Raw genomic sequence first — 6,758 nt, 5'->3', positions numbered from 1 at the left:
ACACCAAAAACTTTGACGTTAAATATTTACATAAAACGAACACTTGAGTTTATCTGTTTCCACTCGGTTTAGCGTTTACAGACTTGCAGCACTGTCTGGAATCAAGATTCTCTGTTTAGTCTAAAAGCCTTTCAGCATGAACCTTTTTTTTGCACTGCAAATGAGCATTCGTTTCCTATTTATTGCAGAGAGTGCAGAGCTTGCCAGAAGGTAGTGCTTCTGACTTGAGGATATGTCAAGGCCAGAGATGAAGACTAGGCATGGACCTTGGGGGAAATGCTCCTTTGCTGGTGTCATTACTCCTGGGTCTGAAGACCTTTGTCATCTCTTGTTGTTACTTTGTCCATTTCCATCATTCATAGTCCTGCCCCGAGGACAACCTTCAGTTGAGTCTGATGTCCCCTTGCCTCTCTACCTCTGCTTTCTATTCCATTCTTTGATCTCCACAGCTGTTTAGCTGTTGCTAGAATGGACTCATGGGTCAGAAAACTGCATGCATGGCTAGCAACACTGTTCTTTGAATTGTGTGACTTCAGTTTTACTGTGGCTGCCTCCTGGATATCATAGAATCCCAGAACTGTAGAGTTGGAGGATCACCTGGCCTCAAATCCCTGGAATATGCAGTTCTCCCATCCTTGACAAAATTACAGACAAGGATCTAACGCTCCCTCTCACCAATGCTCACTTAATTTTGTGAAACTTGTCTGAGTTTTACTTTAAAGAGTGTGAATGGGTGTGTGTCCATGTGAACTTTTTGTATGGTTTACTACTAGATGATGGCATACAAGACTGGCATAACTGAATATGACAGGAGACCCTCCATGTTGAACTTTCTTGAATGTGTCCTGAAAGCCATTCAGGAAATACCCTGATCTAATCCCACCTTGTAGAACAGGCATGTCAAACCTGCGGCCCTCCAGATGTTTTGGCCTACAACTCCCATGATCCCTAGCTAGCAGGACCAGTGGTTGGGGAAGATGGGAATTGTAGTCCAAAACATCTGGAGGGCCGCAGGTTTGACATGCCTGTTGTAGAAGATTAGCACATGTAAATCTAGTTGTCAGTAAATTCTACTTAAGACCTGAATGGAGCCCATCGGAGAAAATGGTGGGATAATTTTAAGACAGGAGGCAGACAAGGATGGCCAGCTTTCGTTATGGCCAGGCATCCCCAAACTGCGGCCCTCCAGTTGTTTTGGCCTACAACTCCCATGATCCCTAGCTAACAGGACCAGTGGTCAGGGAAGATGGGAATTGTAGTCCAAAACATCTGGAGGGCCGACGTTTGGGGGTGCCTGGTTATGGCTCTCTGGGATTGAATTATTTCAACCTTTTATTAAGTAAAATAAATAGAATGGGAAGTAGGCAGGAAACTCTGGGATAAAATTCAGCAGCCAATAAAACTATGGAAATTATAGGAATTATAAGAATCCAACCACTGTTCCACCTTGAGGACTACCTTTTCTCTATGTCAAGTCAAATCAAATCAAATCAAATACCTTTATTGGCATCACAGTATAAAACATTTCAGGTCGCTGGGATAATTAAAAGGACAAGGGTGAACCCATCGAGGTTCATAAGGTCACATTGTGATCGTGTGCACTTAGATATTCTGCTTTGCCCTGTCTGTTCCCCGAAAGGATGGTTCGTTGGTAACCCTTTCTGGTAAAAATGTGGCAAAAAAGGAAGCTACTGAAGCAGTGATATCTTTGTCCCAATCTGCCAGGAGAAACCTCATTAGACTTCTTCTCGGAGTTATAGGCCAGAAGTCCAACATTTTATTCTCTATATCTTAACTTGCTATCCGTATGAGTTCCATGGGGAAACTTCCACATTCACTTTTCCATAGGCTTATGAGAATAGCCAGGGGTTCTTTCACTCTTTAGATCAAGGTGTGTAGGATTTGCTGCCTGCTTAAATTGTAATCTTGCCCCCGAACCCACCTTTCATAGCTCTTAGGCAGAACATACACTTAGATTGTTTGGCGGGAGAGGGACACATCTCAAGGCACGTTCTGAAGGAACATGAGACAACCAATTGCTGAAGGTAAGCAGATGTGGACCTCTTAGATGAGTGTTGGGAAGTCTATGGCTTCATGATGAAAGAAAAGTGGGATGCAAGTATAGGTAAAAGTAAAGGTAAAGGGGCCCCTGACCATCAGGTCCAGTCGTGTCCGACTCTGGGGTTGCGGCTCTCATCTTGCTCTATAGGCCAAGGGAGACGGTGTTTGTCCGCAGACAGCTTCCGGGTCATGTGGCCAGCATGACAAAGCTGCTTCTGGCGAACCTGAGCAGTGCACGGAAACGTCGTTTACCTTCCCACTGGAGCAGTCCCTATTTATCTACTTGCACTTTGATGTGCTTTCGAACTGCTAGGTTGGCAGGAGCTGGGACCGAGCAATGGGAGCTCACCCCGTTGCAGGGATTCGAACCGCTGACCTTCTGATCAGCAAGCCCTAGACTCTGTGGTTTAACCCACAGCACCACCTGGGTCCCTAGGTAAAGGTAAAGGTAAAGGATCCCTGAACAATTAAGTCCAGTCAAAGGCGACTGTGGGGAGCGGTGCTCATCTCGCTTTCAGGCTGAGGGATCCAGTGTTTGTCCACAGACAGCTTTCCAGGTCATGTGGCCAGCAGGACTAAACCGCTTCTGCTGCAACAGGACACCGTGACGGAAACCAGAGTGCATGGAAATGCCATTTACCTTCCCGCCGGAGTGGTACCTATTTATCTACTTGCACTGGCGTGCTTTCGAACTGCTAGGTTGGCAGGAGCTGGGACAGAGCAACGGGAGCTTACTCTGCCACAGGCTCAGTGGTTTTGACTGCAGTGCCACCCACGTCCCTAATAAACAAACAAACAAACAAACAAACATCACAACAATAACTTCTGACACAGCAAGGCTATGTTTTCCCTCTATTATATACAGATATCATGATTTAAAAATTCCTGTTCTATCTGGCATGGGGTCACTTCACATATAAGAGGAGTAAATCAGGGGAGCCAAACCCAAGAGGAGTAAATCAGGGGAGTACAGGGAATCTGCGTGTCCTTCTCAGCATCCCACCCTCCTCTATTCACTTGGCTCCATTACAAGAATGCACATTTCATTACTTGTAAGGAAGTTTGCATTTTAGGAGAGGGGAGAATTCAAAGCACTTCATAAAAACTGTAGCCCTCTCTAAGCCTCCAGCCTCTCTGCAGATTGCCATCTTGTGTGGCATTCGCCCAACTATAGATACTCGTCTACAGGCTTAATTTTAAAACGAAGCTCTCAATAAAGATGTGCTAATGAAGAATGAACTTGAAACAGGGCTGTTTCTCTCCCCTTCACCTCCCATACAAAGTAGCACTTAAAAATGGAGGACTTTGAAGGGGGATTATTTACAAAGAAAGTAAACCAGACACAATGGATAAGGCATTGCTTCTCCCTTACACTTGCTCACTGCTCACCCCCCAACAACAGAAGCCCCTGATATGCAACGAAAATTATGAGCCACCATCACACCTCAACTCCTTGCCATGATGCTTGGTACAGGGCGGAATAAGCTCCAATATTTAAATGAGTTAGTAAAAGGCTCATTCTCTCGTGGAACTAAGAGGGAGGCTGCTTGATCCTCGAGGATCTCTGGGCGAAGCCTCGTAGCTCCCCTAAGCCATCTTGCTGCATTTAGCGCTATTCCCTCTCTGCTCCCAGCAGACCACCCACTCAGACAGAAATACACAAACCACATGGTCCAGGAATGTCTGTGCCCAAATCAATATCAGCATTACGACCTTATTACTTGAAGCAGCCTGGCTTTTAGTACAACTCATTTGTTTTCTCTTTTCTTCCTGCTCTTTTGATTTCTTAATAGTATATTCTTTACACACACACATACAAAGGGGGGGGAACCTCTTTTAAAGAGGCAAACATTGCAACGGGAAGAAATATAGTTACTACACTTCCTTCTTTTGTCCCTTTTGATCCAAACTTTGCTTCCCCTTCCGCATCTTACTGGAAACTCACACATGGCGACTTTATGGTACTGACTGTGAATTATATTCCCACCAAGCAGTAATTAAAAAGCATCGCAAGAGATGATGGTGCATTTAAAAAAGGAATACCGGCTTTGCAGTCTGAATTAAAAACAGAGTGGAGCATAATAGAGGTTCCTAAGGTTATGTAAGAAGCAGAGGATGTTTCACTGTTTCACTGTTAAATGCTGAGTAAGTGTGAGCAAAAACATCAATTTGATTGAAATAGGGGGGAAGCCATGTCTATTTTGTAAGAATGCCATTGCTTGCATCTGATCACCACGTGGTGCCTCCTGTTCATCAGTGGTGGGAAATGTGTGGCCTTCCAGAGGTTGTTGCGGCTCCAATATCTGAAGGCCCAGAGCCCCCCCCGCATTCCCAATTTATTGGGAACTAACCAAGGTGAGTCTCCCCTCATCCCTGCATTACGTGTCCCCTCAGGTGTTCAGCTCCCAGGTAAATATGTTTTGGACTTAAATCAGCCCCTTAGACCTCCTTGATATTTATTTTTGGGTGCCACGTTTTAGTGTAGGGGTCATAGTGACCGCAATATTCTCAGCAATCCTGCCACATTCTGTAAAAACAGGTACCGGTACATAGGTTTACATTATAGGGACCCAGGTGGCGCTGTGGTTAAACCACTGAGCCTAGGGCTTGCTGATCAGAAGGTCGGCGGTTCGAATCCCTGTGACGGGGTGAGCTCCCGTTGCTTGGTCCCAGCTCCTGCCAACCTAGCAGTTCGAAAGCACGTCAAAATGCAAGTAGATAAATAGGAACCGCTACAGTGGGAAGGTAAACGGCGTTTCCATGTGCTGCTCTGGTTTGCCAGAAGCGGCTTTGTCATGCTGGCCACATGACCTGGAAGCTATACGCCGGCTCCCTCGGCCAATAATGCGAGATGAGCGCGCAACCCCCGAGTCGGTCACGACTGGACCTAATGGTCAGGGGTCCCTTTACCTTTAGGTTTACATTATTAATCTCTCAGCTCAGATGAGGCTGCGACAAGGGCTTGTTTTCACGTCACCTTATGGATCCATGGCTGAAAGGAAATGCAAACTTGAGGGCCTTCCTTCAAGTATCAGCCATGATTTATACTGGCTAGTTCTCAGAACAATCCATGTTTCTGCATGCACTTTTAATTTCCAGACAGTGTTCACATCCAGCATTGGAACTGTGTGGCCCATAATTCACGACATGAAACTGACCATTGAGAAGATGAAATATGGGGCATTTTGAGTAATTATTAAACCTGCTGTGCCTAAAAACAAGCCATTCATGAATTGGTTCTCAGAGGTGTGGGGTCAATGGACTAAGGGGACTAGGCTAGTTCCCTAAATGTTGTCTCCTTCCCAAAGCCCAGGAAGCTTCTGCCCGATTTATGGAAGAAGGTGTGATGCTCCGATGGGGTCCAAAAGTCCTCCTACCTGACTTTGGGGAGGAAGCAGGGAACCAGCATCCTATCAGAGGGTCTGCTGCCTCCTTCTCAAAGGCCAGTAAGTTTCTGCCCAACTTAGGCCCCAACTACAAAAAATTTCACCGCATGCCACTGAATGGTTCTGGGGCTCAGGAGTGTTAGATCACACAGCAGTATAAAAAAGTAAACCAAAAGCTTCCTTACCTGACAGATCAGCAGCACCTGACATTGTACCACAGGCTCAGCTCCATTCAGCGGCCAGTCCCTCAGCGATTTAGCCCCAGGCGAGTGTTACAATGACAAGAGAGATCCTCTCTGTGCACCATGTTCACTCTTCCAATGGGATTCAAGCATATTCTCTAGATAAACGCTCGTAGTTTTTCCACCCAGTGTTGAGAAATAAATTTAAGATACTCTTTAAATCATTGCACTCTGGTGTTCGTTTCTAGGTCAAACAGGGGCTTAGGGGAGGGGTCACTCTAGTTTCCCAGTGCAACCTTTTCCAGCTGTGCCCATCCCTGCAGATGCAACGGGAACATCTGCAGAAGAGACGCTTTCAACGTGCACAATGTGGGAGCTACTGCAGACATTCACAAGTTCCTTGCCAATGCCATGGGGTGGGAAAAGCTGAAGTGCGACATGTCACCGGTTGTGCTCATCACTGCTGCCTTGCCTGTTAATGATACTGCCAAATGATGCTTAGGCATTAGGTAAAGGGACCCCTGACCATTAGGTCCAGTCGTGACCGACTCTGGGGTTGTGGCGCTCATCTCGCATTATTGGCCGAGGGAGCTGGCGTATAGCTTCCAGGTCATGTGGCCAGCATGACAAAGCCGCTTCTGGTGAACCAGAGCAGCACATGGAAACGCCGTTTACCTTTCCGCTGTAGCGGAATTTTGCATTTTGACGTGCTTTCGAACTGCTAGGTTGGCAGGAGCTGGGACAGAGCAACGGGAGCTCACCCCGTCACAGGGATTCGAACCGCCGACCTTCTGATCAGCAAGCCCTAGGCTCAGTGGTTTAACCACAGTGCCACCTGGGTCCCTGCTTAGGCATTAATCCTACCTAATGTAAGGCTGCTGTTAGAAAAACAACTTTCACGCAACAAACTCCCTTTTCGTAATATCTGGCGCAACTTACCTGTGGCATGATAACAGAATCTGGCACTTTTGCTCCGGTTTAAAGGGCCACTAGTGTCTAGTTTGGCCTAAAGTGGCACACCAAAACTGCACATTTTGGGTAACTTGGTTTGGAAGAGAACACTGTTAAATCCAGTATCCACACTTCTGCTAGCAACTGACCTAAATAGTTTGGCATTAAATACATTCCC

This window comes from Zootoca vivipara, chromosome 16 (genome assembly GCF_963506605.1).
Source record: "Zootoca vivipara chromosome 16, rZooViv1.1, whole genome shotgun sequence".
Taxonomy (NCBI): Eukaryota; Metazoa; Chordata; class Lepidosauria; order Squamata; family Lacertidae; genus Zootoca; species Zootoca vivipara.
This window is presented reverse-complemented; position numbering follows the sequence as displayed.